Genomic DNA, 13739 nt, shown 5'->3' with positions numbered 1-13739 from the left:
TATTTGCAATATTTTGCAAATGATACCAGAATTCTTGATAAAAAGAATTCAATTTATCTTTTTATCTTTTGTACTTGAAATTAATTCTACCAATATTTTTTCAGGGTTTTTTCTTCCTTTATTTCATATTATTTTGTCAAATCTATTCTTTTTTTAAGTAAACTCTACCTCCAAAATGGGGCTCAACTTCACGACCCCAAGATCAAGAGTCTCATGTTCTACCAACTAAGCCAGCCAGGTGCCCTGTATTTCATATTATTTTAAACCAATCTTGCTGCCCAGAGTCAAGTTAGCATGATGTGGAGGCCCCACTCTGTCCCATTATAGGGCGTTCTTTGTAGGAGTATACATGCTCCCTATATCTTTTGCAATTCCTATTTGTACCAGTATGGTAAACATAAACCTTGATTTCCCTAAATACTGAACTATATTCTAATGAGCTTTGAACATACAGAATACAAGACACTTTGTTCATTTAGCAGAAATGGAATTCCTCAACCAAAAGGTATTATCTTAACCTGGGGGTTGGTGCACAAACTTGATACAAAAAAACATTACACCTTTATTTTCACATCAAACTAAAGTTTAGCACTTTGTTCCATTATAAATGTAGGCAACAAACCTCAATTTTATTTGCAGTACCTATGGTTGTGTTACAGATATTTTCATGTCACATGAAATATCTTACAAATATCTCAAAATATCATTCATACTCATCATTACTTTGAACTATGACAGTTAAATGACCTAACACTATGTCTATTTAATGTGTTAAGTATTATATGTACTGTGATATTTTTGAGATTTTTTTTTTATTCTTTTTTATTTATTTGACAGAGAGTGAGAGCACAAGCTGGGAGACAGAGGGAGAGGGAGAAGCTGAGGTGAAGGCAGACATTTAACCGACTGAGCCACTCAGGTGCCCCAGTGATATTTTTAAGATTTGACAATGTTATTTTAATACAATTGATTTACTTTATAATCCTATATATTTTATGTTATGCATTTTAAAAATTACTGTGAGAAAAATCCATGGGGTTTACCAGATACCTAACATGTGTCAAGTGCTTAGAACATGCCCAGCTCATATTAGCACAATATAAGTTTTATTTAAAAAGAAAAATAAATTTGGGGTGCCTGGGTGGCTCAGTCGTTAAGCATCTGCCTTCGGCTCAGGTCATGATCCCAGGGTCCTGGGATCGAGCCCCACCTCAGGCTCACTGCTCCGCGGGAAGCCTGCTTCTCCCTCTCCCACTCCCTCTCTCACTGTGTCTCTCTCTGTCAAATAAATAAATAAATAAATAAATAAATAAATTTAATGGGTTACTGGTGAGGAGTGACACAGAGTCATGGTCTGAGAAGGCTAGGCAATGGAGGGAAGCAAGTTAAAAAGAAAATGGGAAAAAAATAATTTCACTAAGTAAAACCCCACTATGTACTACGTGATCCCGTTAATACACGTTTATATAATTGTATGCTTATTTATAAAGCAAATCTTCAAAACAAAAGAGCACATTTAAATCTTTTAGGTGTTTGAAGTCACTCTTTTCTAACACTATATTTTTTTGAAATATTTTATTTATTTATTCATGAAAGACAGAGCGACAGAGAGAGAGGCAGAGGCAGAGGAGAAGCAGGTTCCCTGCGGAGCAGGGAGCCTGACACGGGACTTGATCCCAGTCCCCTGGGATCATGACCTGAGCCGAAGGCAGATGCTTAACCAGTTGAGCCACCCGGGCGTCCCTCTAACACTGTACTTAGAGCTTAAAGATAAAATACTCTTCACAAAAAGCCAGGGACAGGGCATCTGCAAAAAGGCAAACTACAGCAAATTCAAACACTGAGACCACACCCTGCGTTTCTTAGTGTAGAACAAGCCCTAGTTATTGAACTATAGCAGATTTTTATTAAAAAATAAGACAGATGGGATTTAAGAAAAACATTATCATCTGCACTGTGAAAATCTCTTTAACCGTGTGGCTTTTGGGCAGCTCACTTAGGGACCAAAAAAAAAAAAAGGCAAGTAACATTTTATAAGATATATTATAAGAAAGCCAAACCACCACCTTTATACTCTACCCACATCCTTCCCCAGGATACCCCCCATCAGCGGCAGACCACCTGGCATGGTGATACTCTCTGAACTTGCCATGTCTGAGATTATTCTCTTTCACACAGTAAAGTCCAAAGTGGGCCTCAGTCTTTCTGAGTTATCTTTTCTGCAAAGTAAAGAGTCATGTCTCAAGGTTAGAGTATGAGCACTACTCACTAGGCTTCTATCCACCCTCAATATATTTTCCTTATGCAGCCAAAACCATTGTTTCTAAACTCATATGTGATCCTCTCAATCTCTCCTTCCAAAACCCTTTTCAGCTCCCATCTCTCTTAAGATCTGGACAAAAGTCCTTCATGTGGCCTAAATAGGCCTGCGCAGCCTCACCTGAGCCCTGCCCTCTAGCCTTGCGCACCACCACACTCCCTGCTTTACTGCTCCAGCATCCCAGGCCTCTCCAGTTTCCTGTATTCTCTGTATCTCCCCCCTCTGAAGGCCCTTTGTATGTGCTCATGCCTCCAACTAGAATGTTCTTCCCACCCTCTTCCCGAAGGTAAAGCTTTTTTGTCCGTCAGATCTCAATGTCAGTCCATGCATCAGTGTATCAGGAAAGCCACCCACACCACCCTGATTACAATGTTTCATCAAGTCAGTGATGCATGTTCCGTTCCCCTTAAGCATGAGAGTATGTCCTATAAGTAAATGGAGCCTCCCAGTCACTGCTGGCCCAGATTAAAGTCAAATTCTTCCAGCAAGATTTGCATTTGTTTCTACCAGTCATCTCAAGGAACTACTAACCTGAAATCCCTTTAAATTATCTGCTTGAGTTTTTTGGACACAGTATCAATGTGAATTCGGATTGAAAACCCTTTAGTACTGACTTGGCATTGGGATTCTTAGGGGAGTCTTATTTTCCTCCTACCACCCAGTGCCAAGATTGAGACCAGCAAGTTGCCCTGCTGCCCCTTACTGTGAGATCATATTTTCCTCATTTACCCTTTTATTGAGCAGGACAGCCCTTTGGTACCCCAGCTAAATGTGACATTCCCTTTTAGGGTTTCCATTGTGGATCATTTTTTTCTTAGTGGTATACAGAATAATCATGCATTATATAATGATTGCCTCTAAATTTTGAAGAAATACTGAGGTTTAAATTCCCCAGCTTTCTTATTTGCCACAGTCATACTTTCAGCTTTGTTCCTATTATGTGACAATTCTATGTCCCTTATTAACACTATAAGCTCCATGAGGACTGGGACATGAGACCTCATTTTTTTCATCACTGCTAACCCTAGAGGCTTACACAGAGCTTGACTTAAATATTAGGTGCTCATTTAATATTAACTGAATGAATGAATGAGTTGATAGAGGAATGGATGAATGAAGGAGATAATTAATACACATACTGTCAAGATCACGGCCCATTTGACTTACCACCTTTCCAAATCAACAAGACCTGTGATCCTTTAGATTTAGTGCCACAAGAACTAGGGTCCCTGGGTCCTGGTATTGAGCCCGGCATCACCTGCTTCTCCCTCTGCCCCTCACCCCACTCGTTCTCTCTCTCTATCTCTGAAATAAATAATTTTTTTAAATCTTTTAAAAAATTAACTGGTGATCTAGATAAAAGGTATAAGGTGTTCACTACAATGTTTTTTCATCTTTTCTGTAAGTTTGACACATTTCAATATAAAATGCCAAGGGAAAAAGTATAAAAGAATGATGTTGTTTCTTTTGATATTTAGGGAAGAAGGAGGTTGAGAAAGGATTTGTGACAGTAAAAAACATAGCAAGGAGAATGGTGGTTAAGATGGAAAGCACTCTACCTTCCAAGAGCTCCTCAAAGAAAAGTGATGCTGGTCTCTTATTTGTACTGAAAGTCCCTTCCTTTCTTGCAGCAAGCAGGTGCTGAATGGTGAGATGTATACAGTGCTTCACAGCACTTCAACTACATTAAGCAATTTGACTGATGACCAATCTGTGAAGGAGGCAGGACAGGCAGTTACATTCACCTTACAAATGAGGAATCAGAACCCGAGAGAGGTTGTATTTGGCTCCAGTAACTACAGCTTAGTACATGGCAGAAGTAGGTCTTAATCCCCAACTCCACTCCATCCTGAGTCAGTATTTTTCCTCCACAACAACTGCTGTTCACAATACCATGACTATTCATTCATTTCAATAACTAGGGGCTGCCTGGCTGGCTGAGTCAGTAGAGCATGTGACTCTTGATCTCAGGTCATGAGTTCAAGCGCCACGTTGGGTGCAGAGATTTTAAAAACCACATTATAAAAAAATAGATGACTCTCATTTCATTGACTAATATTTTTTATGTGCCAACCATATGTTCAGGACTATGGATTTAAAAAGCTGAATAAAACATTTGTTCAACAATATTCATAGAGCGTTTATTCATTCAAAAAATTCTTATTAGGTTTCAAATGTCAGGCTTTGGACTGGGTGTGGGGATACCATGCTAAATGAGACCTTCTAGGGGAGCACTACCAAGAAAGGGAGACCGAAGCTTCAGACACAATGTGAAGAATGCCATCAGAGTGGAAAACACAAATGTTCTGGCCAAATGAAAAACAGTACTTCTCCCTCCCTTAACATAATGATAATCCCACTTTATTGTAATTACTTGCTTTAATATTCACCTTCACCTACTAGAGCATCTTTCCGCTACAACAGTCCCGGTTTATCCACCGAGGGATACCTTCCAAGACCCCCAGTGGATACCTGAAACCGCAAATAGTACCCGAACCCTATATTTACTGTTCTTTTCCTATACATAATGATTTTTCCCTACTTACATACCTATGATGAAGTTTAATTTATAGATGAGGCACAGTAATAGGGTAACCACAAAAACTAATAATAAAACAGAACACTTACAAAAATATACTCTAACAAAAGTTAAGCGAATATGGTCTCTCACTCTCAAAATATCTTAACTGTGCCGCATTTACCCTTCTTGTAATGCTGTGAGATTATAAAATGTCTACGTGATGAGGTGACGTGAGGGGAATGTCGCAGGCATTGTGACGTCAGAAGGAGGCTGCCCTGCTTTACCACGAGGTTAGCGGCAGAACCGAAACCGCGGAAGACCAAACGGGTAATAAAGGAGAACTACTTCACAACCCAAGCCCTGAGCCACAGTGTCAGAAACAGAGGAGGTGCTGAGTAAATATGTGGAAAATAAAGAAGAGGGGGGAGGGAAGGAGGATGGGGGAAGGAGAAAGGAAAAGAAGGAAGGAGAAAGGGAGGGGGGATGGAAGGAATATCTTACTCTGAAATCCGATCTACCCGGTCGGGTTAGGACATTTATAGCACTCTTCTCACAACCCACTTGCCAACCAGCAGGGACCCATGTCTCGTTGTCTTTGATGCTACCTCTCCAGAGAAGTGAGGAAGAAGACACTGTGAGTGAGGCATGTCCACAAAATCAGCAAATCTCATCCAGGAGCCCACAAATGCTCCTGAGGGCAAAGCTTCATGAATTGCTTTAGGTATATCCATGGATGTTTTAGGATAGTTCACAGAACCCTCTCAGTCAATCCCCCTGGCTTTATGCTCTGTTAAGAGCTAGACTTTTTGTCAGTGCTCCTATGAATGGAACTGAAGAGTTGTAAAGAAGGAATTAAGTCATCAGAGCCATAATGTGTGTGTGTGTGTGTGTGTGTGTGTGTGTGTTCATCAATTACCTATCTTCAAGTAGAGACCCTGCAGAAATCAAAGCTCTAGGGCCTCCCACAAATATCTGACCTGTGCCAAGTTTTCAGTATTTCAGCAGAAGAGGAAGAATATGAGGCTAAAGAGTCCGTCAAATATTTTTCCAGCTTATACCTACTTTGAACTACTTTACGCAATTCTGTAATTAGAATTATCATTGTCATTCTAAAGAGTAAGAGTATAATTCAAATGCACAGGATATCACAGGACAATACATACCATATCCTCAAGTCCTCAAACATGAGGATATGAATTGACCAGATCAGGAGAGCTGTGGCAAAATCCAAACCCAAGCTGGGGCCACAATTTCCATGTTCTCAGTACATAGAGGCTTTCTACTTTCGGCAAATTACAACTTCCCAAAGTTTCCCAACTTGGCTAGCACTTACTGTCCACTCCTCAAACCTGAATCCCTTGAAAGCAGAGCTCTCTCCTTTGTCAATTACACCTTTATGTGTTATTCCAAAATGGAAAAGATGAGCTCAGTTCTTTCTCCCTGCTTCCCCATCACCTTATAAAACTAAGCATGTTCAGATATTTCACCAACTCCTTCAGGTATCATATAAGAAGGTAATGCTTATGGGTATAAAAATCATTTAATGCATTAATACATTTTCTGGGGCGCCTGGGTGGCTTAGTTGGTTAAGCAACTGCCTTCGGCTCAGGTCACAATCCCAGGGTCCTGGGATCGAGCCCCACATTGGGCTCCTTGCTCAGTTGGGAGCCTGCTTCTCCCTCTGCCTGCCGCTCCCCCTGCTTGTGCTCTCTCTCTCTCTCTCTGTCAAATAAATAAAATCTTTAAAAAAAAATACATTAATACATTTTCTCAAGGTTAACATTTTACTAAAATCTTTAATTTCCCAAAACATGGAGTGAAAAGGAAAGAAAACTTCTTAGTTAATACTAAGAAGGCATACTGGTTTTTGCCTCTTAGGAAGCAAAGATGACCGCTATTTTCTTTCAAATAAAGGAAAGCAAATAGATGTTCTGGGGCACCTGGGTGGCTCAGTCGCTAAGCGCCTGCCTTCGACTTAGGTCATGATCCCAGGGTTCTGGGGTAGAGCCCGCATCAGACTCTCTGCTCCGTGGGAGGACTGCTTGTCCCTCTCCCACTCCCCCTGCTTGTGTTCCCTCTCTCACTGTGACTCCCTCTGTCAAATAAGTAAATAAAATCTTTAAGTAATAATAATAATAATATTTTGTTTAGGGCTTACAATGTAAGGTATATACTATTATGCCTTTTAATAAATGGAGAAATCATAGCTTAGAATGGTTAATACTTCCCCCAAGGTCATAAACCTACCAGGTGATGGAACTAAAAGTGGAATCCAGGTAGTCAGATGCCCTCAATGAAGGAATAAATTTCAAGGCAGAAAATAATGACTAGTTTCTCACTGCAATGAAAGTATGTTTCCATTAAACCTTAAAATAATTCATCTATCCATAAATATAGGTAATTAGAATATACCTTGGGAGAACGAGGCCTTAAAACATAGCCCCTGGCTCCCTTTCTATGATGGAAAATTTGGTTGTCAGTATTGAATAGTCAGAAGTTATTTCCCTCACAGGCCAAAACCATTTTAAATCTTCTGAAAAAGATAAACATCAAATTCTAAGGTAAAATCCTTTATTTACTAGTGATTGTGCACATTTTCTTGCCATTTGTAGTTTTTTCCTGGGCTTTTTACATTTTTTATTGATCAGTACATAGTAGACATTCATTAAATGCTGCATTGAAAGAAAGAATGAATGAATGAATGAATGAATATCACTGGCACTCTGTCTTGAGCAACTATTTAAGACCTACTGACTGGGTGTGGTTTTTTTTTTAAAGATTTTATTAATTTATTTGAGAGAGAAAGAATGAGAGATAGAAAGCACGAGAGGGAAGAGGGTCAGAGGGAGAAGCAGACTCCCTGCTGAGCAGGGAGCCCGATGTGGGACTCGATCCCGGGACTCCAGGATCATGACCTGAGCCAAAGGCAGTCGCTTAACCAACTGAGCCACCCAGGCGCCCCTGACTGGTGTTCTGATCCTTGGCTATTTCAGTTACCTTTTGCTGCCTAACAAGTTACCCCAAAACTTAGTTGGTTAAAACAGTAACAATTTATCATTTCTTATGTTTCTACAGGTTGATGTGTTCAGCTGGGCAGTTTTTCTGCTCCACATGGTATTGGCTGTATCACTCATGTGGCTACATTCAGTGAGGAGCTGGGCTGGGGTACCTCAGTGTTCTTCCACATGGGATATCTCTATCTCATCTTCTAGGAATTCTACACATGGCCTCTCCGTGCAGCAGAGTATCCTCGACTTCCGTGCAGCAGCTGGGTTCTAGAAGAAAGTCTTCCAAGAAGATCAGGCCCAAAATGCAAACACTTATCAGGTACTCATATGGTTAAACCCAGACTCGATGTGGGAGGGGCCAATGGAGAGCATGAATCCGGGAGGTGGTTCATTTAAGCCACTGGTATAATAGTCTACCTCATAGGCCAGCTTGTTTCCACTTCTTATCTCTTTGGTATGAACTGGTCTGGAATAGTAGAGTTATAATTGTCAGGATCCTATTAGTTAGAAGTAACAAAAATTCAACTCAGACAAACTAAAGCAAAAACCAAAATATATGGACTCATGTAATTACAAATTCAGGCATAGTTGGATCCAGGTACTCAAATATTGTGTTTGGGACTCTTTCCCTCCATGTCTTGGCTCTACTTGAGTCCATGTTAGCTTTATTTTCTGAAAGACAATTGCCATGTGATGAAAAGAAATCAACAATCCATATTTAAATGGTCTTCATAGCTCACAATCTCAGGAGAGAGCCCTCATGACTTTTGATTTCTCCAAAGAAACTATTTCCAATGAGTCAGTGGAAAGGATGCTTTTAGTCCATTTTTTACTGAAAGAATAGTGGTGCCAGGTGCTATTGCTGTATAACAAATTGTTATAAAACTTAAGTGGTTTAAAATGATATAAATAAATATAAAATAAAGTCATTTTATTATTTCATGGTCTCTGTGGGTCAGAAATTTGATACTGGTTCTGTTGGGCAGTTCTGGCTCAAGATCTCAAGTGGTTATAGTCATACAGTGACTGGAGCTAGAAGTGAGTTTGGGGTGTGGCCTCAGCCGGAGCAGATGGGAGCTGGCCAGGCATCTCTCCCTATGTATAGTTTCAGGGCTTCTCCATGAGGTCTTCCACATGGAGCTTCCTGATAGCATGATCGCCTGAGGGCAGGGGGACAGCTTACATGGCAGCGCAGGCCTCCAGCATGAGTGTTCCAACAAGCAAAGTGAAAGATGCATCATCTTTTGTAATCTAGACCCAGAAGTCATGCAACATCACTTCTGCATTCTGTTGGTTGTAAGTGAGACATAAGAGATTCAAGAGAAGAGGAATTAGACTCCATCTTTTGATGGTGGGACAAGTATCTATAAGAATATGTGGACTGAAAATATCCTTTTGGCCATCTTTGGAAAATATAATTTGCCACAGCAGCCTTTATAGGGCTCTGGCTTGATACAAGAGTCTCAGTCCTAATGTATACCTTACATAGGCCCAGGTTATCATGATGCCATGCTACAAACATGTTTCTCTGATTTCAAATTACCTCTTTGTTTCAAGCATCCAAGGACTTCCATTTCTTTTTTTAGAGATACTATTTAGTTGTGTTTCTGTTCTCATATTTTATCCATCAGGCCCATGTGTTAGTAGTGGGAGGAGAAACAGTGTTAGCCCAGTCCATATGCTCAAAACTGGATTTCAACTCTGTTCCTTGTCTCTGGAAACTTCGGTCCCATTTGGCAAAGATTGCCACCAAATTTAAATTAAGTTTATTCTCAAGTTTTAACTTGAGAGAATAAAGTACATGAACCTCGTTAGCTCTCTTGCCAAAGGTGAACCCAGATATAAGAAGTACAATGAGTCTTGAGCAAAATAGAATCATACCTATATGGCAGTGAACTACAGAACATAAAAAATAGAAAAAGTCTTGAAAACAAGAAGAGAGAAAAAATATATGACGTCCAAAGAAACAATTAGTCAAAATCAGTTATTTCAAAAGTAACAATGTAAACTAAAATACAGTGAATATTGCCAACATGTTGACCAAGAATAATTATCAGTTAAAATTCTATACTGAGCTAAAACATTATGTGATTGAAAATGAAAATGAGGGCGCCTGGGTGGCTCAGTTGGTTAAGCAACTGCCTTCGGCTCAGGTCATGATCCTGGAGTCCCAGGATCGAGTCCTACATCGGGCTCCCTGCTTGGCGAGGAGTCTGCTTCTCCCTCTGACCCTCTTCCCTCTCGTGCTTTCTATCTCTCATTCTCTCTCTCTCTCTGAAATAAATAAATAATTTTTAAAAAAAACAAAAAAACTCAACTGCTTCTTTAAAAAAAAAAGAAAATGAAAATGAAACAGACAGATTGAATTAACAATCATTACTCATTGCAGAAAGAACTACTAAAAAGGAAAGGAAGGAAATTAAATCCAGAGGGAAGAAATGAGTTGTAAGAAGCAACGATAAGCATAGAAATTGTAAACATATGGGGCATAAATCAGTTCATTCAGAAGTTCTTTCAAGTCATTAAGGTACAAATTAAAAGGAAGTATGGCCCAGACACATTCTTGATACATTCCTTTCAACATTTATCTGATCTATTAGGTGGTGGTTCATTAGTGCCAACCCTCGCAGAGGTGACCATGAGATACTGTAACTGTACATTAGACATCTCTAGTAATTATGACAATAAAGACATACAAATAGTTACATGCAAATTAAACTCTCAAACAGGTAATTTAAAATATCTATGATTTAGGGGCACACGGGTAGCTCTGTCAGTTAAGTGTCCAATTCTTTATTTCAGCTCAGGTCATGCTCTCAGGGTCCTGGGATTGAGCACCGCCCCCCACTGCCATGCTCAGTAGGGAGTCTGCTTGAGATTCTCTCTGTCTCTCCCACTTGCTCACTCTCTCTCAAATAAATAAATAAATCTTTAAAAATAAAATAAAATATCTATAATTGAATATATTAAGGACTATTAAGAGTAGACAACATGCAAGAACATCTGGATAATATAAGCAGAGAGATGAAAACTCAAAAAAAGAATTAAAAGGAAATGACAGAAGTCAGAAACACTGGAACAGAAATGAAGAATGCCTTGGATGGGCTCATCAGTAGACTTGACATGGCTGAGAAAAAATCATGAGCTTGAAGATAGGTCAATAGAAACTTCCCAAACTAAAAGGCAAAGAGGAAAGAAAAGAACAAAACATCCAAGAGCTGAGGGAAAATTTTATTTTCAAAAGGCCTAATATGTGTGTAATTTGAATACCAGGAAAGAAAAGAAAGAGAGAGAAAGGGAGGGAGGAAGGACATCAATATAAGCTCATTTTTAGTTTAATATAGATACAGATGTTTACACATAGAAATACTTGTAAATATGTGTATATACACAGGATAATATACACATGTATATTTGCTTGCTCTATTAGCTAGGAGGGCATGGAAGCAAGATAGCCCAGTAGCAACTAGCACACTTAGTGCTCAGAACTTGATTTCCAGTACCATTCTCTACTAAAAGGGCTGGTTAGGATTCTTTGGAGAAATGGCTAATTCTATTGACTAGAGTAGAAAATACACAAAAAGAGCCTAGAGCATTTCTGTAGTGCCAGAAAGTTAAAAAGTACTAAAACACAAAACCACTGGAAAATTTTGAGCACCACACTAAAGCAACATATAAAATAAATATCTATGATATAAATAAATATAAATGGGGGCGGGGTGGACAAATCTATGCAGAAGTATTGGAAATAATTTACATAGATACTCTGCTCTCAAAGAGATGGAACATAACTTCCCACTTTTAAGTGTGGGCTGTGCACAGTGACTTCCTTCCATAAAGTACAGTACAGAAAATGGGAGGGAAAGAGGAACCCAATAGCAAAGAAACTTGACAAGCATTACCTCATACAGGTAATTAAGTTTAACATCAACAGTGATAAGTGATGGTGATAGTATGTTCCTTAGATACGATGTGATGGGAAGGGTACTTTACCTCTATGGTCTCCCCCTACAAACAAAACCACAGTCTAATCAGAAAAACTCAGACAAATCTCAACTGAAGGGCATTCTACAAAATACCTGACCAGCACTCCTCAAAACTGCCAAACTCATCAGAAACAAGTAATGTCTGAGGAATCTCTCAGAGCCAAGAGGAACCTAAGGAGACATGACAACTAAATGCAATGTGGTATCCTGGATGAGATCCTGGGACAGAAAAGGGACATCAGGTAAAGGCTAAGGAAATCTGAACATGAACTTCAGTTAATAATAATTTATCAGTATTGGTTCACTAATTGTAACCAGTGCACCTTACTGATGTAAGAAGTTAACAGTAGGGGAAACTGGGTGTGGGGGGCAATATTTATCTTCATAAATTTTCTGTAAACCTAAAACTGTTTTAAAATTAAAAGTTAGGGGCGCCTGGGTGGCTCAGTCCCTTAAGCGTCTGTCTGCCTTCAGCTCAGGTCTTGATCCCAAGGCCCTGGGATGGAGCAGCACTGAGCTCCCTGCTCAGCTGGGAGCCTGCTTCTCCCACTTGCCCAGCTTGTGCGTGCGCTGTCACATAAATAAATAAAATCTTTTTTTTTAAAGATTTTATTTATTTATTTGAGAGAGAATGAGAGAGAGCATGAGAGGGGGGAGGGTCAGAGGGAGAAGCAGACTCCCTGCTGAGCAGGGAGCCCAACGTGGGACTCAATCCCAGGACTCCAGGATCATGACCTGAGCCGAAGGCAGTCGCTTAACCAACTGAGCCACCCAGGCGCCCGATAAATAAAATCTTTTTAAAAAAATGATTGACATCTCAAAAAAAATGATGGGCATCTCTTTAAAAAAATAAAATAATAAAAATATTAAAAGTTTATTTTTAAAATTAAAATTAATGCTACCAAAAGAGAGAACATGTGCACACAGGAGCAGAGAATAGAAGGAATGTAAATAGTGAAAGGTCCAAGGTCTGTATAAACCTGGAGAGTGAATAATTGAGAGCTGATCTGCATAAAACAAAGTCACAGAATTGTCAGAAGACTTAAAGTTTTATCACTCCAGGGGAAACTTTAGAAATGCAGAATCCCAGGCCACGATGGGGGATCTACCAAATAAGAACCTGCATTTTAACAAGATCTACAGATGATTTATATGCACATTAAACTTTAGAAGGCACTAGCTTAGTGGCTATCAAATATAAATTGCCTATCCTCACCTCCCCCGAGCAAAATTCTTCTACTAGTAAATCTCAAGAATTCAGTTTTTCTGATAGACACATTTGCCTACAAAGGTTGATAAACTTGCCTAGGACTGTAATTATTAAAAAAAAAATTTTTTTTTTTTGACAGAGAAAGAGACAGCGAGAGAGGGAACACAAGCAGGGGGAGTGGGAGAGGGAGAAGCAGGCTTCCTGCGGAGCAGGGAGCCAGATGCGGGGCTCAGTACCAGGACCCTGGGATCATGACCTGAACCGAGGGCAGACGCTTAACGACTGAGCCACCCAGAAGCCCCTGTAAAAATATTTCTAAAAGACAAACTATAGCCTAGCTCTCTGAACAAAGAAATTTTTTTAATTGCATTTATTTATTTGACAGAGAGAGAGAGTACAAGCAGGGGGGAGCAGCAGAGAAAGAAGGAGAAGCAGGCTCCCCACTGAGCAGGGAGCCCTAAGTGGGGCTCGATCCAAGGACTCTGGGATCATGACCGGAGCCAAAGGCAGACACTTAACCGACTGAGCCACCCAGGCGCCCCTAGACAAAGAAATTCTTAATCTTAAATTCTGTCCGAGTTAACCATCCCTCTAACAACTTAGAGAGTTAGGATGGGGAGTGCCTTTTTTAAAAGCGAAGTGTGTATTGATCATTTCAAGATATTGATATACATGGGCTTATTCCACATGAGAA

At 39.8% G+C, this 13739-nt stretch overlaps 2 long non-coding RNA genes across 2 annotated transcripts in view; one reads left to right on the top strand and one right to left on the bottom strand.

The window, feature by feature from the left end:
- Positions 1–2094: 2094 nt before the first annotated feature.
- Positions 2095–5027, bottom strand: LOC113916459. The gene is made up of 3 exons (XR_003517949.2): positions 4949–5027; positions 3880–4031; positions 2095–2219 (listed from the first exon to the last, which is right to left on the bottom strand). It is a non-coding gene; the product is annotated as an uncharacterized LOC113916459 (long non-coding RNA).
- Positions 5028–7919: 2892 nt separating this feature from the next.
- The window catches only part of LOC113916628, a 29436-nt gene continuing 23616 nt past the window's right edge, over positions 7920–13739 (top strand). The window contains exons 1-2 of the long non-coding RNA XR_003517992.1: positions 7920–7955; positions 8054–8168. This is a non-coding gene — a long non-coding RNA (uncharacterized LOC113916628). The remainder of the gene's footprint in view (positions 7956–8053; positions 8169–13739) is intronic.

The sequence above is a fragment of the Zalophus californianus genome, chromosome 1, assembly GCF_009762305.2.
Source record: "Zalophus californianus isolate mZalCal1 chromosome 1, mZalCal1.pri.v2, whole genome shotgun sequence".
In the NCBI taxonomy this organism is placed as follows: domain Eukaryota; kingdom Metazoa; phylum Chordata; class Mammalia; order Carnivora; family Otariidae; genus Zalophus; species Zalophus californianus.
This window is presented reverse-complemented; position numbering and strand designations above follow the sequence as displayed.